Source organism: Canis lupus, chromosome 9 (genome assembly GCF_003254725.2).
Source record: "Canis lupus dingo isolate Sandy chromosome 9, ASM325472v2, whole genome shotgun sequence".
NCBI classification, from domain to species: domain Eukaryota; kingdom Metazoa; phylum Chordata; class Mammalia; order Carnivora; family Canidae; genus Canis; species Canis lupus.
In genome coordinates this window covers 30,046,661-30,070,776 of record NC_064251.1, presented here as the reverse complement: position 1 = coordinate 30,070,776, position 24,116 = coordinate 30,046,661, and the positions used below count along the sequence as shown (strand labels likewise).

The window sequence follows — 24,116 nt, the reverse complement described above, 5'->3', positions numbered from 1 at the left end:
AGAGATGATATATAATAAAGCACATTGAGGGATTATATTATAGTGATTAAGAATTGAGGTTCTGGGGATCCCTGGGTGGCGCAGCGGTTTAGCACCTGCCTTTGGCCCAGGGCTCGATCCTGGAGACCTGGGATCGAATCCCACATCGGGCTCCGGGTGCATGGAGACTGCTTCTCCCTCTGCCTCTCTTTCTCTCTCTCTGTGTGTGTGACTATCATAAATAAATAAAAATTTAAAAAAAAAAAGAATTGAGGTTCTGGAGTTAGATCGAATTCAAATCCTGCTCTCTTTTTAGCTATTGTAGGAATTTGGACGATTTGCATTGTAAATCTCAATTAAAACAAAAACAAAGACTATCAAATGGAGCTACCTTTTAGAACTGTGGTGAGGATGAAATAAGGTGGGGCATAGAAACACAAATACTACTTAAATTTTAAAGCAGGGATATATGGTCACATTTGCATGTTTTAAACACTACTGCAATGTAAAGGAGATGTTGGACCCAGGAGAGGAGAAAGAAGACCGGTTGAGAGATTGTGATGAGCAACTGAGAGGGAAAAAATGAAAACAGTCAGGTTGAATCAGTGGAAATGGAGAACAGAACAAGATAGACAAAGGAGGTGAAGTATAATACATCTTAAACCCAGGAGCAATTTTTAAAAGAAATCTGTGTTTTGAGTGAGCCCCATCAATGATGATAATCAAAGGCAGGTCTATCTAATCAAAGGCTTGGGACATAACATGACATTTGTGTTTTCTCTGTTGTGGATACTGGAGTTGGAGGCATTATAGCAAACCAGATGCTAAGGATGAAGTGTTATGAGTATGCCCTTGAACTGTATCTCTGCAGTATGTATTTCCTGAGAACAATTGGTCTGTAGTGCATCCTGAAGTTAATATTTGGAAATATAAGTTATATTTACATCTAAATAACATTTTAGTATGGTAGCATAAAGGGGAAAATGTTTTTACTGTTCCTGGCAATAATGCTATATTTTACCTTCACTCTGGAGTTTTAGACAGAAAAATAAAGTGTTAGCAAAAAAAAATTAAATGGCTCTGTTGTGATATCTTCTTTGTGGTTTATTATTTTTTAATCCAAATTTCATTCTATGTGTGAGGGCTCTATGAAAAACAAAAAAAAATGTAGAGAGACAGATTCAATATCCTTCTTCTCCTTTAGGAATTCATTTACTGATAAAATGGCTATTCTGTCAAGAATTATCATCATAAAAAGAGACATCAAAAGAATCACTTTCTCTATTCCTTTTCGAGCAAATTATTTCTGCTCTTCTTTCATGAGGCACTTCTGTGACTGAGACAAACCTTACAATGAATGGAAGGCCACATTTCAGCCATTTAAAGTCTTGGTACTCTGGACTGGTCAACTTATTGGGCCAAGCTGCTTAACTATTTAATTACTTACTTAAATATTTATGAGAATCTTTGACATGGAAAAATCTGTACTTTCTAAAAAAAAAAAAAAAAAAAGATGCAGACTCTGAGTTTCAAAGCATATGCAGTACCATGCAAAAGATGGAGATGAGACAGCTACCAGAGCTCTTCTTGAGGATGCTGTCTTTATTATTACTATTATTATTATTATTATTATTTTGAGGATGAAGCCTTAAAGATGGTTGAGTTATGGTGCCACAGGAAATCTGTCTCATGGTAGGCTAGATTGTCAGTAAAACAACTGTTTTAATTTACATGTATTAAATCACTTTATTGCACTGTCATTCTATGCAACTGTGGATGCTTTTTCATTAAAATTCTATTGAATCTGGTATTAATATTTTTATACCAGCCTTCTTTCATTTATATTTGACTATCTTGCTTGTAACCTTTATTTTTAAGTTTTTTTTTTTGCGAATTTTTATGTAAGAAATGACTCTCACAAGCAACATATACCTAAAGGTTTAAAAAATCTAATCTGAAAAACTGTATCATAATAGGTTTATTCTGTTAGCATTTATTGTGGTTAATATATTAACACTTCTTTTCTAGTTTTTGCTTTGCTTGGGTAAAATTTTCTTTATCCCTCCCTTTTCAAATACTTTTTCTCCTTTATTGGCTTGCAAATTTGAGATAATAATTGTATTTTTAAAATTAATTAATAACTTTTTTAGAGAGAGTGCACAGGTGAGCAGGGGAGGGGCAGATGGAGAGGGAGAGAATCTTAAGTAGGCTCCATACTTGGCATGGAGCCCCACATGGGGCTCAATCTCACCACCCTGAGATCACGACCTGAGCTGAAATCAAGAGTCAAATGCTTAACTGACAGAGCCACCTAGGTGCCCCTGAAATAATAATTTTAAAAGTTTTCTGGTTACACCTAAAATTTTAATATACTAACCTTACTGTATATATTTCTAACAAGCCAAAATTATTTCATTCCACTCTGTTCTTTCCAAGTGGATGAGGACTCCCATGTGTTATAATAGCTTTTTTTTTTTAAGATTTCATTTATTTTTTTAAGATCTCATTTACTTGAGAAAGAGAGAGCACACAAAGGGAGAGGTAGAGGGGGAGGAAGAGGGATAAGCAGATTCCCTGCTTATTTGTGGCTCTCACAACCCTGAGATCATGACCTGAGCAGAAACCAAGAATCAGACACTCAACCAAATACACCTCCAGGCACCCCTGTTTTGTATTTTTTTTTTTTTACCACTCTTAAAACACTTGATCCACATGTTCCTTTTTTTTCTTGCTTTCTAAAAGTTTCAATCACAAATCAATTATTATTTTATAGTAAATATTGAATTAAACTTACAAATATATTTCATTATTTTTTATCACATTATTTTTTCTTACACCAGACTTCTAAATTCTTGCCTTTTCTTTATGTTGAAGTACCTCCCTTAGTAGTTCTTTCAGGAAAGTCGTATGGATGATAAATTCCCATTAGTCTGACTTTTTTTTTAATTCATCCTAACTCTTGAAAGCTGGTATAACTGGCTACAGAATTCTAAACTGCCAGTTATTTTCACTCAGCATTTTGAAGATACTACTCTACTATATTCTGGCCCATATGTTGTTGATGAGAAGCTTGCTACTTATCACCATCCATAGGTATGCAATTTGTCTTTTTGTATGCTAATTTTATTTCTTTAATTTGTTAATTAATGTTTTGTCTTTAACCTAATGTTCCATAGTTTTACTAAAATGTGTGTAGTTATACATTTACTTTATTTTTTTCTCCTTACTACTCAGTGCACTGGATTTGTCTGTGGACTATGTCTTACATTTCAGAAAAATCCCAGCCATTATTCCTTCCAATATTGTTTCTTTTCCATTCTCTCTGTTCTCTTCTTATTGAATGCCTAGTAAATAATTATTCATGTCTTCTAATCTGTTCTCTGTAACTCTGAACAATATTCATCTTCTAAAGTATCCCATTTGCATTCTGAGTGAATTCCTTCCAATCTGTCGTTTTTGCTTTGTCTGCTTATTTATCAATATCCTTTATTCTTTTTATGAATGATATTCTCTCATTTATATCTTTGAAAATTTTAAACTGCTTACTTAAAAAAGTAAGTTATTTTTGTTGACTGTCCATTTAGCATGATTATTTCTCGCTTTTTGTTGTTGTTATTGTTTGTATTTTGATTTTGAGGCAAATCTTGACTGAGACTTCTATCCTCTTTCTCCCTTCTTGCCTCATGCCACATTTATACTCACATTTCTCTTTCTGTTGGTTATGTATTGATCTTCACACAAGTCCTTGAGATTGCTAAAATAGCACTTGGTCTCATAGGGGCAGCTCAGGAGCCCCAACATCTGAGCACAACTGGAATTTTGGGAATCGAGTCACTGAACCATTGTGGGGCTTAATCTGGGCTCTGACTGGTGAGGTTATGAAGCTATGCCTGCTTCCTCTTGGTTGCCTGGGGAAAAGCTTCATGTAAGCATCATATCAGCTAGCAAATGTCAGCTGCAATGTATTTTAGACTTCTTTCACCAATTGAGGAGCATTGGCACACTTTGGATATTAAGATATGAGTTGACTTCTGTCTCCTCCTCTGTATGAGCACTAATTTTTATGTTATAATTTTAAAAACTGCCTTCACCTGCCTGCAGATTTAAGGCCAAGCAACTTCTCTTTTTAAATACAATTCCTCCCCATCTCCTTTCCCATTTCATCAAACACATATGAGAGAAAGTAAACCTTGACTCATTGGTACTATTCTTTCTGACTTCTAAACACCTAAATTAGTGGATCTAAGAGCTTGACTCTTGTTTCTTATCTATAATAATTCTGTTATATCCTGCTTTGATAGAAAAATTCTAAGATTTGGCTTCATATGTGTTTATGCAGGTAAAGATCTCTTCATCTTTTTTTGATACCTTCTAACTGTAGAAGAGGAGGATATGTGATTCAGTTATATCTGGATTTTATATTTTGTAACTCCCAGCATAAAAACTCAAACACACACACACACACACACACACACACACACACTCACTTTTGTGAAGGAAAGAAAAGAAATGTAAACAAATGGGGAAATGCAAGATGGCTAAGATGGAACACTGATGCATCGTAGTAACAGTATGCTGGCTTTTTTGTTTTTCATTTTGTTTTGTTTTGTGTTTTGCTTTTACTTGTGCTCGATAACAATGCACACTTCCAAAAGTAACATTTCCTTTAATCAGGCCCAATACCTTGGAAGAGAGCCCATGAGGGCATGGTTGATGATTGAATTCCCACAGCTTTCAAAATACTATTTTCCCTTGCTGAGCTGTCAGCCGTCAAAGGCAGAAACTATAGATTGCTAATACATGGCTATAGTCTAAGTGGTACAGCATATTCCTTGGTCTTGAAGAAATTGAAAAAGAAATCCCAAGCTGCCCATAGCTTGCAGTGGTTTCATGTTCAAAAATCAAGAGGAATTTCCGAATGGAAAATTTATGGCTGATGGAACCAAAGTAGAGTGACAGAAGCTCATATGGAAAAACTATAAACAAATCTCAAGTGAAGGTCTTACCCAAGCCTACAGATTTTATATCTTGGGCTGAGGGGTCCAGGGGCATATTTTAAAGTTAACAAACTGATACATAAAACCATTCTTGTGACAGCAAAGGCTGCCTTCCCCAGGTCTATTTAAATTGCTATATTCCTAAGGGACAGCAAAAGCCAATATTTAATGTTTGTGTATTTGTACGTCAGTATTGTGGTCTGCCTTGCTATTTTTTCCTTTATTTTCATTTTAAATCCAATATTTTAGTGTTTATTCTGGCTTTCCCAATTTCAGTATACTTCATTATTTTTTAGAGCAGTTTTAGGTTCATGACAAAATTGAGCAAAATATACGTAGTTCCCATACACAAGAAATTAACATCCCACACAAAGTAATACTTGCTACAATCAGTGAACCTGAAACAATATATTATCATCCAAAGACCATAATTTTCTTTAGGGCTCACTCTTGGTATTGTACATTCTAGAGGGTTGGACAAATATGTAAGGATACATACCTACCATACAGAATAGTTTCACTGTCCTAAAATCTCTAGTCATCCCTCCCTGCTCCCTACTGACCATTGGCAACCACTAATTTTTTTTATAAACTCCATAGTTTTGCCTTTTCCAGATTGTTATATAATTGGAATCCTATAATATGTAGTCTTTTCAGATTGATTTCACCTAGTAATACGCATTTAAGATTCCTCCAAATATTTTCATGGCTTGATAGGTCATTTCTTCTTAGTGCTGAATAATTTTCCATTGTTTGGATTTACCACAGTCAAATTACCCATTCATCTTCTAAAGAACATCTTGATTGCTTTCAAATTTTGGCAGTTAAAAACAGAGCTGCTATAAATATCCATGTGCAGACTTTTGGGTGGATCTAAGTTTTTAATTCATCTGGGTAAATATCAAAGAAAATAATTGCTAGATTATATGGTAAGAGTGTGTTTACTTTTGCAAGAAATGGCCAGTCTGTCTTCCAAAGTGACTATATCATTTCTCATTCTCACCAGGAATGAATGACAGCTCTTGTTGCCCTACATCCTCACCAGCATTTGGTGTGTCAGTATTTCAAATTTTGGCCAATCTGGTAGGTGTGCGGTAGCGCCTTACTATTGTTTTAATTTGTAATTCCATAATGACACATGGTGCTTATTGCCATCTATATGTCTTCTCTAGTAAGATGTCTGTTCAAGACTTTGTCCATTTTTTTTTTACTAGCTTGTTCGTTTTCCAGTTGTTGAATTTTAAGAGTTCTTTATATGTAACATAACAGTCCTTTAAAGAATATGTCTTATACAAATATTTTCTCCCATTCTGTGGCTTATTTTCTCATCTTTTTCACAATGCCTTTTGCAGAGCAGAAGGTTTTAATTTTAATGATGTTTTCTTATCAATTCTTTCTTTCATGGATTGTGCTTTGCTATTATATCTAAAAAGTCATCACCATACCCAGATCATATAAACCTTAACCAATGCTGTCTTCTTAGGGTTTTATAGTTTCTCATTTTACATTTATGTCTATGATCCATTTTGGGTTAATTTTTGTTAAGGGTATAATATCTGTGTTTGTTTTCTTCTTCTCTTTATCTTTTTTCTTCTTTCTCTTCTGTTTTTTTTTTCCTTTTTTGCATATATATATCTACCTGTTGCTCCACCATTTGTTGAAAAGACTATCTTCAATCCATTGTCAAATTTGTCTATATTATGGCGGTCTATTTCTGGGCTCTTTTCTCTTCCATTGATCTATTTGTCAATTCTTTCACAAATACCACACTGTCTTGATTACTATTAGATAGTCTTGAAGCTGGGCAGTATTCCTGTTGTTTTTCTCTTTCAATATTGTATTGGCTATTCTGAGTCTTTTGTCTCCCCATGTAAACTTTAGAATGAATTTTGAATATCCACAAAATAACTTTCTGAAATTTTGATTGAGATTGAAGTCAATCTACAGGTCAATTTGGGAAGAACCAACATCTAGGCAAATTTTGAGTTTTTGTATCCATGTATATGGAAAAGCTCTCCATTTGTTTTGGTCTTCCATTATATTAATCAGCTTTATAGTTGTCTCATACAGATCTTGTACATATTTTTTTAGATTTATACCTATTTCCTTTTTAAGGATGTTAATGTAAATAATATTGTTTTTAAATTCCACTTGTTTGTTGCTGTTATATAGAAAAGTGATTTATTTGTGTATATTAACCTTTTATCCAGCAATCTTTCTTTCTTTTTTTTTTTTTAAAAAAGGGTTTTACTTATTTATTCATGAGAGACACAGAGACAGAGAGAGAGACAGAGATGTAAGCAGAGGGAGAAGCAGGCTCCATGCAGGGATTCAATGCAGGACTCCATCCTGGGACTCCAGGATCCCATCCTGGGCTGAAGGCAGGTGCTAAACCACTGAACCACCCAGGGATTCCCTCCAGCAATCTTTTATAACCACCTATTAGTTCCAGAAGACTTTGTTTATTTGTTTTATTTTGTTTTGCAATTCTTCTGGATTTTCTACATAATAATCATGTCATTTCTGATTTAAGACTTCTTTTTTCCTTCTCAATCTGGATACCATTTATTTCCTTTTCTTGTCTTGTTGCAGTATCTAGAACTTCCAGTGTAACAATGAAAAGAACAAGAGGGGACATTCTTGCCTTGTTCCTGTTTCTCACCATTAAGTATGATGTCAACTATAGTTTTTGTTTTTTTTCCTTTTCGTTTGTTTGTTTTTTTCCCTCTTTTTCCTAGATGTTCTTTATCAATATGTGGAAATTTCCTTCTATTCCTAGTTTTCTGAGTATTTTTATTATATCATGGTGTTGGATTTTTTTCAACTTGTTCTGCATCTATTGAAATAATCTTGTGTTTTTTCTTCCATAATCTGTTGATGTGATGGATTACATTAATTGACTTTCTATTTTTTTTTTTTTTGCTAATATTTTGTTTAGGATTTTTGCATCTATGTTCATGAGATACAGATTGGCCTATAGTTTCTTTGCTGGTAATGTTTTTGTTAGTATTAAAGTAATGTTGGCCTCATAGAAAGGGTTAAGAAGTATTCTCTCTGCTTCTTTATGTTCTGGAAGAGATTATAGAAAACTGGTATAATTTCTTCCTTAAATATTTGGCAGAATTCACTGCTGAACCCATCTGACTCTCAACTTTTAAAATATATTTTAATGAGAGAACATTAAGCAAATACTTAAAAAACAAAAAACTCTTTTCTCTCTTGAGTTTTTCTTAACAACACCATCTTAATTGTGCTTTGTAGTATTGATGTTTCTTGCCTATCAGTTTGAGTTAAGATAAACACCACCTGATTCTACAAGAGTCCAGAAGTACTTCAAGCTCTAGTGGAATTCTTAAAGCTCACAGCTGGGTAGTGAAGTATTTAAAGTGTTTAAAGTGTGAAGTACTGAAAGTAGTACTTCAGTATTACTAGTGAAGTATTTAAAGCTCATAGCTGAGTTGATCACTAATGTATCACACTAATTTATCACATAGGATAAATTCTGAGTTTGAGCCACTTACGGGTTAGTTAATTTTGCTGTGCTTCATGACCTTAGTGGAGCCTATGCTAGAATATATATGTTGTTGCTCTTTAGAGCAGCATAAAGAGTAGACTGCTCAATGCAAATCTGTAAGCACTACTGAAGACTCAGTTACAGAAATAAAACATTGTGTTTGTCAGTAACATCTGCCTTGCATACAAAAGTCACATATATGGTAGGTTTGAAGAATAGCAATTTATAAAAAACTCCTGCCTGAGGAAATGTATATGGTCTTAGGCAAATAACCTTTACTATAAGTTCCATATAATAGTGCTACATAAATTTAATTTTAATTTTGTACTAATCTTATGCATTCACTTCAACAAATATGTCTCAAGTTGTTGCCATAGCTGAGATGTTGTTCTTGTTTTGGGGAAGGATACAAAGTTATATATGTTGTTGACTTTTTACACAAGCACCTTTGGATCAAGTAAGAGTTTTGAAAAAGATAGATTATAATAAATGCAAAACAAACTGTTATATGTATTCTAATAAATAACAAAAAATGTTATAGCTTTATAGAGAAATGGAGAAATAATTTAGATTGGAGACAATAGCCAAAGGTTTACTTGAAGAAATAAAGTTTAATATGCTTCATAAAACAGAAAAAATTCCTCACAGGTGAGTATATCTGGACTTCTGCATATTATAATATTTAAAGGAGTATTTATTTAAAAGCTTCAAATACTGATTTGGATTGATTTTCAAAATAAAGCTGTCACCATGCATTACATTTTTCACAGGCAGTACAATATTTAAAACAATGATATTTGAATGCATTTTATCACATAATTAAAGTTCTTTTGTACACTCCAGGCTTTATCTTAATCTAGTCCAATTATCAAGAATGCATGACTCCTATACTTTGCATAATGACAGTAATGATGAAGAAGAGGATGGTGATAATGGTTGCAGTGAACAGTTACTGAGTGTTTTACAGGTGTCAGACAGTATGCTAATGCTGTTATACTATACATGTAATATCTTTTTTTTTAAGATTTTATTTATTTATTCTTGAGAGACACAGAGAGAGAGAGAGAGAGAGAGGAGAGAGAGAGGCAGAGACACAGGCAGAGAGAGAAGCAGGCTCCATGCAAGGAGCCTGACGTGGGACTTGATCCCGGGACTCCAGGATCACACCCTGGGCCAAAGGCAGGCACTAAACCACTGAGCCACCCTGGGATCCTCCTGTAATATCTTTTTAATTCTACAGTAATCCTAGAAAGCAGATCAAATCAGTATCTCCTCTTTATGGATAACAAGATTGAAACAAGTATTACCTTACTTATAGATAAGCCCTATTTTAAGAACTTTAAATATATGAAAGGTTATATCTGCAGATAAGATAAAATGAGCAGGTACTATTTGCTTTTTAAATGTTTGTTCAATTATCAATATTTTTTGTAACTACTTTTCCAGACACTGAGGTGGATGCTAGTTATGAAGAAAATTAAAAAGAAAAAAAAAAAAAAAACATGTCCCTGCTCTGAGGAGAGTACTATGTAAGAAATCTGAAAAACAAACAAATAAACAAAATAATGACAATATGATACATACAATGTGAAGAGTGAAAAGTAATGAAGTACAGATCATGAATAGTGCCTCCACTTCTAATAGTCACATACATTGGTTTTGGTGTTTGTGATCTCCAGTCAAACTGATTTAACATTGACATTTATCAGCAAAAAGTTGTCTAGAAATTAAAAATATAATCGTAACAATTAAATTATAATAATAAACTTTTTTGCTTGCCAAAAAAGTGAAGAATAATTACATAATCAGAATTGATCAGCATTTAAAAGTTTTCATGTTTGGTATCTTTATAAAAATTTCTGATAATATTTCTGAAAATAATAATTCCATGAAAAGTGGTTTGTAAGAATTAAAGAATATGATATTTGGAATGTGCTTAGCAGATTACTTAACATATAGAAATATTTAATAAATTGTACCTATTAAAAGAAAGTACTGCTCAAACACATGAGAATCTATAAAATTCATAAAGAATGTTATTATTAGTGAAAAAAAAGCAAGAATAAGAAATAGCCCTTAAAAATTGTAAATTCCATAGTTTAGCACTGAAGTTTAACATTGTCAGTAAAACTGTTCAATGATATAGTCAACCATACTTCCTCCAGATAAATCAAAGATGAAAAACAGGAGATAAAATATATGAAAAGTAAGAAAATAGTTAAGAGATCCAACATCTACCTAACAGAGATTAGAGAAAAAAGGAGCTGAGTATTCTCTAAAAATTAATGTGTCTGGGAACCAAAGGGCATGAGTCTTTCTATTTATGGTCCCATGGAGAGCACAATACAATAAAATACCCACATTAAAGCATGTCATAGTAAAGCTTTACCACAATTGGATAAGATGCTAAAAGCTTCCCGAAAAAAGACAAAACAAGGCAAAGCAACAGGATGGAATTACACTTGTGAACAGAAACACTGAAGGTTGAAAGACAATGGAACGATGACTTCAAAATTCTGAAGGATAATACTTTCTAAACTATAATTCTTGACCAAACTTACTATTGATAAAGATTAAGTGAGGGACAGATACATTTTAAGATATCAATGATCTCAAAATGTTCACTTGCCATCCATTCTTGACTAGTAGGTATTGTTAAAAAGTTAAGGAATAAACTAAGAAAGGCAGCTATGGATTTTAGGAGGCAGGAGGATTAACACAGAAGAGCTTTCCAGAGAAGGCTGTATTTAGCTGTATAAAGAATCTATAGTAAAGAGCTGTGCAGCCATAACTTCTAGAAGAATGCAAGACTGGGGCAAATCCAGTAGAAAAGTAGAAAAGGACTGTAGACTGAACTGGACTATATCCAGTAGAAAAGGACTGCTTCTCAGGGCAGTGGGGAATAAAAACTATGTATGTATATATGTGGATATGAGAAGTTTCCTGATGCATTTGACTATTTGGAGATTACATAATTTAAACTGTATTTGAAAATTTTGAAAATAATACTGGTAGGTGTTTGGAAGATCTGTTAAGAATTTTTTAAAATGTATTAATTTTTACATAAAACATCAGATAAAAAATGAAGCAAATATAAAATTTAGGAAGAGCAATGAGCTGTATAGGAAAGGAAACATCATTGTAATATATTATTTGGTCACAATAATGAACAATATTTATGAATAATAATAATGCTATTATGACTACAAGATGCCAAAAATTCCATGAAATTGAGTCAAGTTTAGAAGGTACAGGGAAGGATATCTAGAGGGTCCAGAGTGGGAAGCACTGGGCCAATTGGGAATTAAATGTTCATTTACCATGAATAAGACCTGAAATCCTTCACTATTTACTATACTGTAAATAGCAATATAAGCAAATCATTTTGAAATATTGATGGTTGCTTCTGAGAAGTAGGTCTGGGTTGTGGGATGTCATGGGAAGAAGACTATTCCTTTTTGGTATGAGCCTGAGAACATTATTTGGAATTTAAATGATGTGTGTGCTTATATAACTCTAATAAACATTTTAAAATACATTTTAAAGTATTAATAAAAATTGTGGCTTCCCAAAGGAATAAATTAATCATTCCTTTGGGTGCCTGGGTGGTGCAGTCAGTTGGGAGTCCGACTCTTAGTTTTGACTCAGGTTGTGATCTCGGTTCGTGGGGTCATGGGATCCAGCCCCATGTAGGGCTCCATGCTCAGCCCAGAGTCTGCTTGAATTTCTCCCTCTCCCTCTGCTCCTCCTGCTCATGCTCTGGTTCTCTCAAATAAGTAAATAAAAATCTAAAAAAATGTAATCTGACATGCTCCCCTTTATTTTCTTTTTCTTTCTTTCTTTCTTTCTTTCTTTCTTTCTTTCTTTCTTTCTTTCTTTTTCTTTCTTTCTTTCTTTCTTTCTTTCTTCTTCTTTTTTTTTTTGAGAAAGAGAGCACATGTTCGAGAGAGTGGGGGTAGGAGTGGGAGTGGGGAGTGAGGCAGGTGGTGGCAGAGGGAGAGAGAATCCACTGGGTGTGGAGCCGAGGCAGGGCTCAATCTCATGACCGTGGGATCAAGACCTGAACTGAAACCAAGAGTCAGATACTTAGCCAACTGCAACATCCAGGTGCCCCATGACATGTTCACTTTTATTCTTTAAATAACTAAATCAAATTTACCTTCTGTACCTGCTAAATTTAACGAAATTATAGGACCTGTACCCCCACTCCCCACACCCAAAATCCATATACACCAAACCTATTTTCACTTGCCTTCAGATGCTTAAGATGGGGGGAAAATCCTTTTTTGTATAATTAAAGATAAAACACTTTAATTCAAATGTATTTATAAAGTTTCTCTCAAATATGAATGCACCTCCTTGTAATGGTAATTATTCAGCAAGTTAGCCTGATAAGGTTGTTATATGATATGGTTCAACATTTCCAGAATGTTATCTGTGATAGTAATTTTGGAAACAGAGAACCCAGCACATAACTGGAACTTTACCATGCTAGCTAAGCATTCAGCTTTCAGTACAATGACTTCATCTCTGATGCATACCAGAATCACCTGAGCTCAGAGATAGTGATAGCTAGGTATAAGAGGTCATCCCTAAAAGCAGAAAAGGATCCAATGCAGTTTCATTCTTGCCCAAAACATCTCTTAGGGAGAATTGTTCCCCCCTGAGAACCTACTCAAGGAACAAAGTCTGCCTCAGATTTTTTATGAAGTCTGGTGTCAAAAAAAAAATCACCTGAAGCAACTAGATCCCTTTAGTGTTGAGTAAAAATATGAAGAGAAAAACTGGCAGAAAGATATGGAGAGAGAAAGAAAAAGAAATTTTCCATTGCTTGTGACACTGAAGATAAAAAGATGGATCTGAGTGGCCAATGGGCCATCTGCAAGCCAAGCCAAAATTATAAGTAAATAAAGAGTATGAATGAACAGAAGCTATGAGATAAGAAGTACAATTCTGAACATTATGTTTGAAGAGAGGGCCGAAGTTTTGATACATTTATTATATAGAGTGGCTCCAACAAGGTGTCAAAAATAGAATATGAGATTGTGCAGAAATATTGGCAGTCCAGTTGAAGCTGCTGATCACTAAACTGCCCTTACTCTATTCTTAACTTTGTCAACATGGAGCCTTGGGAAAGTCATTGGCCAATCTAGGTCTTTCTTTCAGAAATGAAATTAAACAAACATTCCTGCCTTTCTCTGTGATGTGAAGGAGCTAAACCACTCCCCAGTCAATCCACCCAGCACATAACAATGTTATTCATCATTAGTAAGTCATTGCATAGAAGGCTTGAGACAGAAAGTGCAAAGATTTACAAGGCAAATTCCTGCTCACAAGTGCTTCGGGGTCTTTGCAGACAAAATCCATTCTTAAAAGAATCAGAGACTCTGCATCCAAGCAAAATATTGACCGTAATAGTTTCTTTCAGGTTAGAAGACACAGCAAGTATTATAACTGATGATATTTTTCTAGTCCTCAAATCAGTGTTTCTCAGGGCTTAGGAGAACTTAATGAATGCCGCTTGGTATTTTTCTTCTCGTGCTGTATGTTTCCTATCAGATTTCCTACTGCAGCATTTTGATTATTTCTGTTTTGAAGCTTCTTCCTCCAAATTGCTTTTTGGGGCGGGGATCTGCAAGAAGATAAAAGTATAGTTTGTAATCTTACAGAGTGATTCAGGGATTAGAGCCCTGGCACTGAGTCCCTTGCTTATTCCCTGCTTACCTTGCTGTATGAAACTCTGTTGAAAATGTCCAGGGTTTCATCTACGATAGTAACACAGGATAGCAGAGAACCATTTGTTGGAACTTTGAAATGTCAGCTGTCCTTTGTAGCTTTTCCTCTGATGTAAGCATCTAACTTTTAGTACATGAATATCAGTGTCCCTTTGGGAGTTTAAAAAATATAATTTTCTAGGCCTCGTCCTTGGATATTTAAGTGGTCTTGGGTATGTGCAAAGTATGTTTGTCTTTCCAAGTTTTCCGGGTGGTTTTCGTGTGTGGTCAGGATTGAGATCCCATTAGGCTAAGAGATTAAGTTGTAGAAGTCATAGAATACTCTGGAAAAGAGGGCAAAGCATCTTCTCTGATTCAAATGCTTTAAAAACATTCCTCCAAGATTTGCTAAATGAAGAATGCCCAGTGAAAAAGAGTGGAGAAGGAGGTACATTCAAGAGAGGGTGGATTAATAATTCTTAGGACTGGGGCAGCCCGGGTGGCCCAGCGGTTTAGTGCTGCCTTCAGCCCAGAGTGTGATCCTGGAGACCCGGGATCGAGTCCCACGTTGGGCTCCCGGCATGGGGCCTGCTTCTCCCTCTGCCTGTGTCTCTGCCTCTCTTTCTCTGTGTGTCTCTGATGAATAAATAAATAAAATCTTTTAAACAAATAATTCTTAGGACTGTGGGGGGAGAGTGGGAATGAGAAGGATAACGGACTTTGGGTGAAGATTCTTTATAATCTGAGATTTCCCCAGAGTATAGAAATTTCATGCAAGATTTCTATATGAAGCTCTCCCTAACAGGTTTTTAGAAAAATTGGGTATAAAGTCACTGCTGTTATTTTGCAGGTCCCCTAACATTGCACTTGCTGTGAGTGTGATTCAGGGGAAGGCCTGTAGGCCAGTGCTAATTTGCATGCCTCATCCCTTGATGCTAACAGAGGCCAAAGCTTTGGAATGCTTCCTTTATGAATTTCAGACTAAGCTGAAATACTGATGAGTTTTTGATTTTTGGAAATAGGGCATGTTATTCAGAGTGGTAATATCTTGTTCAGATGTTGATTAGCTGGCTGTCTTTGATTCTGGGCTGAGAGCTGTCAATGTTTCAAAGAAAGCAAAATTATCTTTATGGTCCATCCTCTTTTTCTTTCTTTTTTTCCCCCATCTTCTTTTTCTACTGCCCCTTCCTCTAGTATAACCCTGTCCCTTGGGTTTCCAGTATCTGTTTGGTCTTGCTATTTTCTTCATCCCAAACTGTGTGACTCCCCTGTCTCATTGTTTCTGGGTTTGTCACAACTCTGAAGATTTCTGATGGCAGAGTCACCATGCAGCATCTGGAGACTGAAGAACTGTGTAAAGTTAAAGCAGGAGTTTGGCTTGAGGCAAATCCCTTGTGAGCAGTCAAGAATGCCATTCATTTCTAATTCTTGCTTCTCTAAACCCACAGGAAATAAATATGAGTAATATAGCCAGAGGATAGAACTCTGGATCCTTAATGGTGGTTCCCTGATGTGGGAAATCACCCTTTCTTTTCCCACCTGATACAAATAGCCATTTTAATTTATCTCTGAGGCAGAATTGAGGGTGATTGCCTTTTTTTTTTTTTTTTTTTTTTCTGTCTGCTGCAAAGAGAAGAGAGAGGGTCTCCGGAGTGTGTTTTCCAATAGAAGGGCTTTAGCTAAAGAGAAAAGCCTGCTGATTGTAGACTTAATTTACATGCATTGTAAAGATGCTTCCTTCCTTTGCTAATTGGTGTGTGGCCCATTAACGCCCTGAGTCCTACAGCAGCCCCTCACCTGGTCAGTCACTTAAAGAAGCCTAGCCTTGGGAAATGCAAATTTCCATCCAGCTCTGCAGAGGAATGAAACTGTCGGAAGAGTAATGAACTGAGAACTTGTACGTACACAGTCACTAAAATGAATTCTAATTTAGTTTCAGATTCATAATATCTCTGTTAATTCAATCACCATTTAATCCCCCCCCCCCGCCCCCACCATAAGGCTCTGGGTGAATTATTTTTTTACAATCGCTTAGTACCCAGTGTTTTTTTTTTTTTTTTTTTTTTTTTTTGGAAGTACCCAGTGTTTACTTTATTTTTCTCAATAGAAATTTCTAAAACCTAGGAAGTTGTCCTAAAATCCTGAAGGACATGTAATCTTCTTTTGAAGATTGGGCTGTCCTGGAACAATATAATGTTCTTTAGTGACTTTAATCCTAAAACGTCTCCAAGGCTGTTCCTGAGTGTGCTGGGCACTTAAGGATTATCTGCCCCTAGGTATTAAGGGGTCTCTGGTGTTTATCTCTGTCAGCTTCACCTTACTTGATGTCTCAACTTGTTTAACTGTCAAGTCATTTTTTGGGTGATTGTTACCAAACTCCATTATTCAACTTAATAAAAATCTGCATAGTGTGGAAAAAATTATCAAGTTTGAAACCAAATACCTGTTTGTGCTCTATTTACCACGAACAATTTGTGTGGCAAGTTGCTTAATATAAAAAACCAAGAACCATATGATCCTCTCATTGGATGCAGAGAAAGCATTTGACAAAATACAGCATCCATTCCTGATTAAAACTCTTCAGAGTGTAGGGATAGAGGGAACATTCCTCGACATCTTAAAAGCCATCTATGAAAAGCCCACAGCAAATATCATTCTCAATGGGGAAGCACTGGGAGCCTTTCCCCTAAGATCAGGAACAAGACAGGGATGTCCACTCTCACCACTGCTATTCAACATAGTACTGGAAGTCCTAGCCTCAGCAATCAGACAACAAAAAGACATTAAAGGCATTCAAATTGGCAAAGAAGAAGTCAAACTCTCTCTCTTCGCCGATGACATGATACTCTACATAGAAAACCCAAAAGTCTCCACCCCAAGATTGCTAGAACTCATACAGCAATTCGGTAGCGTGGCAGGATACAAAATCAATGCCCAGAAGTCAGTGGCATTTCTATACACTAACAATGAGACTGAAGAAAGAGAAATTAAGGAGTCAATCCCATTTACAATTGCACCCAAAAGCATAAGATACCTAGGAATAAACCTCACCAAAGATGTAAAGGATCTATACCCTCAAAACTATAGAACACTTCTGAAAGAAATTGAGGAAGACACAAAGAGATGGAAAAATATTCCATGCTCATGGATTGGCAGAATTAATATTGTGAAAATGTCAATGTTACCCAGGGCAATATACACGTTTAATGCAATCCCTATCAAAATACCATGGACTTTCTTCAGAGAGTTAGAACAAATTATTTTAAGATTTGTGTGGAATCAGAAAAGACCCCGAATAGCCAGGGGAATTTTAAAAAAGAAAACCATATCTGGGGGCATCACAATGCCAGATTTCAGGTTGTACTACAAAGCTGTGGTCATCAAGACAGTGTGGTACTGGCACAAAAACAGACACATAGATCAGTGGAACAGAATAGAGAATCCAGAAGTGGACCCTGAATTTTATGGGCAACTAATATTCGATAAAGGAGGAAAGACTATCCATTGGAAGAAAGACAGTCTCTTCAATAAATGGTGCTGGGAAAATTGGACATCCACATGCAGAAGAATGAAACTAGACCACTCTCTTTCACCATACACAAAGATAAACTCAAAATGGATGAAAGATCTAAATGTGAGACAAGATTCCATCAAAATCCTAGAGAAGAACACAGGCAACACCCTTTTTGAACTCGGCCATAGTAACTTCTTGCAAGATACATCCACGAAGGCAAAAGAAACAAAAGCAAAAATGAACTATTGGGACTTCATCAAGATAAGAAGCTTTTGCACAGCAAAGGATACAGTCAACAAAACTCAAAGACAACCTACAGAATGGGAGAAGATATTTGCAAATGACATATCAGATAAAGGGCTAGTTTCCAAGATCTATAAAGAACTTATTAAACTCAACACCAAAGAAACAAACAATCCAATCATGAAATGGGCAAAAGACATGAACAGAAATCTCACAGAGGAAGACATAGACATGGCCAACATGCATATGAGAAAATGCTCTGCATCACTTGCCATCAGGGAAATACAAATCAAAACTACAATGAGATACCACCTCACACCAGTGAGAATGGGGAAAATTAACAAGGCAGGAAACAACAAATGTTGGAGAGGATGCGGAGAAAAGGGAACCCTCCTACACTGTTGGTGGGAATGTGAACTGGTGCAGCCACTCTGGAAAACTGTGTGGAGGTTCCTCAAACAGTTAAAAATATACCTGCCCTACGACCCAGCAATTGCACTGTTGGGGATTTACCCCAAAGATACAAATGCAATGAAACGCCGGGACACCTGCACCCCGATGTTTCTAGCAGCAATGGCCACTATAGCCAAACTGTGGAAGGAGCCTCGGTGTCCAACGAAAGATGAATGGATAAAGAAGATGTGGTTTATGTATACAATGGAATATTACTCAGCTATTAGAAATGACAAATACCCACCATTTGCTTCAACGTGGATGGAACTGGAGGGTATTATGCTGAGTGAAGTAAGTCAGTCGGAGAAGGACAAACATTATATGTTCTCATTCATTTGGGGAATATAAATAATAGTGAAAGGGAAAATAAGGGAAGGGAGAAGAAATGTGTGGGAAATATCAGAAAGGGAGACAGAACGTAAAGACTGCTAACTCTGGGAAACGAACTAGGGGTGGTAGAAGGGGAGGAGGGCGGGGGGTGGGAGTGAATGGGTGACGGGCACTGGGTGTTATTCTGTATGTTAGTAAATTGAACACCAATAAAAAAAAAAAAATAAAAAATAAAAAAAAATAAAATAAAAAAATAAAAAATAAATAAATAAATAAAATAAAATAAAAAAAAAAAGGGAAAATAAAAAATCCCTCTTGGGATCCCTGGGTGGCGCAGTGGTTTGGCGCCTGCCTTTGGCCCAGGGTGTGATCCTGGAAACCCGGGATCGAATCCCACGTCAGGCTCCCGGTGTATAGAGCCTGCTTCTCCCTCTGCCTATGTCTCTGCGCTTCTCTCTCTCTCTTTAAAAAAAAAAAAAAAAATCCCTCTTTTCTTCATTGTATGGTAGAATTAGTATGATTAAATGAGATACTATATTTAGAATATCTACTGCAGAATCAAGCTTATGGCAAGAGCTAAACAAGTAGTCAGCTTTACTATTACTCTACAACTACAGTGAGTTAAAGTCCTGGGATGGCTTTTGACAAGGAAGGCATTAAAAATAACTTTCTGAGATGACAAGTATGTTCTAGGTCTTGATCTAGGTGATGAAATGCTCTACATCTTTGCCCAAGTTATTTTTTTTTTATGTAAAAGTTCATTAAGCTGTGGACTTAAAATTTATGCATCCTACTAATTTTAAAAATGTGTTTTGTGAAAGCAGTTTATTATCACTTAATTGCTCTGACTTCAGAATCTTCCTAAACATTAATGGGATCATCTTAATAAAACTGATATATTAGTAGAGTATATAAATAGAAATCTGCAGTTAGAAGATAATGTATTTGCCCATATGTATGAGTGAGAAGATAGCAGTTTAAACATTATATGTAGTTTGCTTAGATTATAAAAGTATTCTATTTGCACTGAAGAAAATTTGGAAAATGAAAATTAAAAAGCTCACAACCTAAGTAATCAGTCATAGGAAAGAACTCACAATATCATCATTCAGAGAAAACTGGTGTTGGGATGCCTGCCTTTGGCTCCAGGGGTGATCCCATGTGGGATCGAGTCCCACATCGGGCTTCCTTGATGGAGCCTGCCTCTCCCTCTGCCTGTGTTTCTGCCTCTCTCTGTCTCTCTCTGTGTCTCACATGAAAGAATAAAATCTTAAAAAAAAAAAAAAATGGAGAAAACCACTGTTAATGTTTGCTAAGTCATTTCTTTGCACATATACATATATATGTGCAATATATAGGTCATATATATTGTAATAATATGTCATATTGGTACAACATACTATTTTTATTTAATGATGTATTATATTCCCTGTATTTCAGATACTTTCATATTATTTTTAATGTCTGCAGAGAAGTTCATAGCATAAAAATATAATTTATAAATCTCACTCTGACATTTAGATTAGTTCTCCTTTTGATTTGATTTAATTATAGTTATCTTGCAATAAACTTTTTTGTAAGACAGTGAGTGCACCTACCCAGAAGTAGAATTGCTGGACTAAAATATATGTACATTTTAAAACTTTTGATAGCTGTATCCAAATTACCCTTCCAAAAACTTACAGTTATTTACATTCCTGCCTACAGTGAATCACAGGCATTTTCTCACATGCTTGCCAGTGCTGAATACTAAAAAAACTAAACTTTGCCAAAGCAATAGGCAAAATGCAACATTTTAGATTATGTTGTTTTGGTTACTAGTGAGGTTAATTTTTTAAAATATGTATTTAACCTTTTATAATTCCTACATATATGTTTGTTTACCATATCAGTCTTCATGTAATTATAATTAAGTAGCACTAGCCTGTTACATATTTAGGGTTTCAGAATTTCACCTTGAGATAGAGCATTCTAAGTACAGTTGCACCAGTATTTGGTCCAAGGACAACATTGGTTAAAACTCTACATGAGATCACATTCTCATAATTTCCCAGCAACACACACAACTCAGTAGAGGTTTCCCTAATGAAGACAGTGGTTCTCTTCTTCTTCAGTGAAATACAGGTGTCAAAAACCTCCACAAACCCTGGGGACTTTTTAAATGGAAATTGAAGCGATCCTCCTCCATCAGCTCTGATGGGGAGCAAATTGTAAGACCCAAACATAGCAAACAACTTTTTCCTTCTCTTTTCCTGATCACTGTTTTGGAGATTGGTAGCAACCATTGAGCCAAGGATAGAACCATAATATACTAAATATACTAAAGGACTGCTCCCAACATATGCTGTTTGGGAATTTGTGCAAAACAGTGGGCTATCCCTTGTGTGTACTAGATCCCAGTAGATATTGAGGGGGTCCCTTCACTGCATAATACTTTGATTAAATGGTCATTATCAAATTCATGGGCTGTGTGAGGTATAGTGATTTATTGATAGCAGCAAGATGCATAAAGAAGAAGCATGCATTCAATTTTCTATTGTCCTATCAGTCAGCACATGTGAAGAATCTTTGTAGTATACAAGCACCATCTTTTCCTCCACAGTCCAACAACCATCTCTCTCCCTCTCCTCTCTCTTTCTCCTTCTCTCTGTCTCTCTCTGTCTCTGTCTCTGTCTCTCTGCTTTCCCCTTTATGTCAACTATGCAGTTTCTGGTTAGCTTCACATCTTCTAAGACAAGAAAGGTAGTAACTGTTACTGCTCACAGTGACATGGCTTGTTGGAATCTGTTTGTGTTGCAATAATAAGAGATCCTCTTGCTCTGCAATTCCTAATCTCATTTACTTAATGCTGGCTACATACTCATGATGCTGCATCATCCACCCAGTCACCAGTGACAACTGACTTCCAATGACTCAAGGTTTTTACTTTGCTTTAGTGATGAAGACCACAGATGCAATTTTATCTGGAGCATGCAAGAAAATGTGAACAATAATTCATTTTCCTGTCATGTTAAATTTATAATTTGGAATTTCCTAGCATAAAGGTAAAACCACATCTTTCCTTGAACTCTTTAAGCCATAATCGCTACATTCCTAGAAAGACCTCTTTCAATTTTGATGATACCTCTATCACCTAGTTAAGAGACCTGAGGGCAGAGTGAGAAAAGTGGTCCCCTTCATGCATGCAATATCTATCCCTCTAATCATCATGGACTAAGACCAACTCAGGAGAGAATAATGTCCTAAGTGACAGACATCAGTGAAGGTAGCAGAAATGCCCCCTGGGTTACATAACAATGGTTTTAAATCCCTCAAGGAGAGAGACAACAGCCACTCTTGGAAGACTGCTACACACTGGAGGTGGAACTAGCAATGGGTGTGGAGTGAGAGACCCAGTTTAAGCACTGGAAGGCCACATAGGTTAAAGACATCTGCCCCCACTCCTGCTGTCCCCATTCCATGTGTACTATTGTCAGAACATGAACTGGTGAGAACCAACACATGTAGCCTAAACCCAAGGGTCATCTGTGGACCATCCCATCAGTATCCCTCAACTCATCCTATGGGCAAGGTGAGTGGTACTCTCCCAAAATCAGCATGTGGTAGCCCAATCTCATACAACCTTGGGGAAAACAAATATTGCACTGGATAATATGAATAATCTTAACTAATTGAGCCACCCAGGGGACCCAAATCAATTTTTTTTTAAAAAGGAAAATATGTATTGCTCAGCTTTCTAAGTATTTGTTTTTTTTTTTTTTTTTTTTTTTTTTTTTTTTTTTTGCTTTCTAAGTATTTGGAAGGGAATTTACAAACAACCACTCATCCAGTTTTAAGTATATCAAATACAGAAGGACTGGCCTCTGATCCAGTTTCTACTAATTATAACTCAGGTTGACTCATAGCACTTAGCACTTGTCTTAGCCTTTGTTTCCTCATATTAGAAACTGCATTAAAGTAAATATCTTTGAAAATCCTTTCCTTTAACATTTCTAGGCTGGTATACTCACCAGTGATGGGTTTATGTTTATAAATTTGTAGAGAAATATTTGTTTTTTAAATAAATTAATTGTTTATTGGTCTTCAATTTACCAACATACAGAATAACACCCAGTGCTCATCCCGTCAAGTGTCCCCCTCAGTGCCCGTCACCCATTCACCCCCACCCCCGCCCTCCTCCCCTTCCACTACCCCTAGTTCGTTTCTCAGAGTTAGGAGTCTTTATTCTTTGTCTCCCTTTCTGATATTTCCCACACATTTCTTCTCCCTTCCCTTATATTCCCTTTCACTATTATTTATATTCCCCAAATGAATGAGAACATACACTGTTTGTCCTTCTCTGATTGACTTACTTCACTCAGCATAATACCCTCCAGTTCCATCCACGTTGAAGCAAATGGTGGGTATTTGTCGTTTCTAATGGCTGAGTAATATTCCATTGTATACATAAACCACATCTTCTTTATCCACTCATCTTTCGTTGGACACCGAGGCTCCTTCCACAGTTTGGCTATTGTGGACATTGCTGCTATAAACATCGGGGTGCTGGTGTCCCGGTGTTTCATTGCATCTGAAGCTTTGGGGTAAATCCCCAACAGTGCAATTGCTGGGTCATAGGGCAGGTCTATTTTTAACTCTTTGAGGAACCTCCACACAGTTTTCCAGAGTGGCTGCACCAGTTCACATTCCCACCAACAGTGCAAGAGGGTTCCCTTTTCTCCGCATCCCCTCCAACATTTGTGGTTTCCTGCCTTGTTAATTTTCCCCATTCTCACTGGTGTGAGGTGGTATCTCATTGTGGTTTTGATTTGTGTTTCCCTGATGGCAAGTGATGCAGAGCATTTTCTCATGTGCATGTTGGCCATGTCTATGTCTTCCTCTGTGAGATTTCTCTTCATGTCTTTTGCCCATTTCATGATTGGATTGTTTGTTTCTTTGGTGTTGGGTTTAATAAGTTCTTTATAGATCTTGGAAACTAGCCCTTTATCTGATACGTCATTTGCAAATATCTTCTCCCAGTCTGTAGGTTGTCTTTGAGTTTTGTCGACTGTATCCTTTGCTGTGCAAAAGCTTCTTATCTTGATGAAGTCCCAATAGTTCATTTTTGCTTTTGTTTCTCTTGCCTTCGTGCATGTATCTTGCAAGAAGTTACTGTGGCCGAGTTCAAAAAGGGTGTCGCCTGTGTTCTCCTCTAGGATTTTGATGGAATCTTGTCTCACATTTAGATCTTTCATCCATTTTGAGTTTATCTTTGTGTATGGTGCAAGAGAGTGGTCTAGTTTCATTCTTCTGCATGTGGATGTCCAATTTTCCCAGCACCATTTATTGAAGAGACTGTCTTTTCTTCCAGTGGATAGTCTTTCCTGCTTTGT

At 36.1% G+C, this 24,116-nt stretch overlaps 2 long non-coding RNA genes across 16 annotated transcripts in view; one reads left to right on the top strand and one right to left on the bottom strand.

Moving 5' to 3' along the window:
* The window catches only part of LOC112655343 (uncharacterized), a 211,118-nt gene extending 208,124 nt beyond the window's left edge, over positions 1–2,994 (bottom strand). The window contains exon 1 of one of the 2 annotated variants that reach the window (XR_007412931.1): positions 2,774–2,994. This is a non-coding gene — a long non-coding RNA (uncharacterized LOC112655343). The remainder of the gene's footprint in view (positions 1–2,773) is intronic. The other variant, XR_007412930.1, reaches the window with a different exon arrangement.
* The window catches only part of LOC112655342 (uncharacterized), a 57,945-nt gene that overhangs the window by 8,075 nt on the left and 25,754 nt on the right, over positions 1–24,116 (top strand). For 2 of the 14 annotated variants that reach the window (XR_007412919.1, XR_007412918.1), the window contains exons 1-2: positions 2,951–3,072; positions 5,983–6,059. The exons of 8 other annotated variants lie outside the window; for them this stretch is intronic. This is a non-coding gene — a long non-coding RNA (uncharacterized LOC112655342). Of the gene's footprint in view, positions 1–2,950; positions 3,073–5,982; positions 6,060–24,116 lie in introns of those variants that run through there. 4 more of the 14 variants (XR_007412927.1, XR_007412920.1, XR_007412917.1 and 1 more) reach the window with 2 other exon arrangements.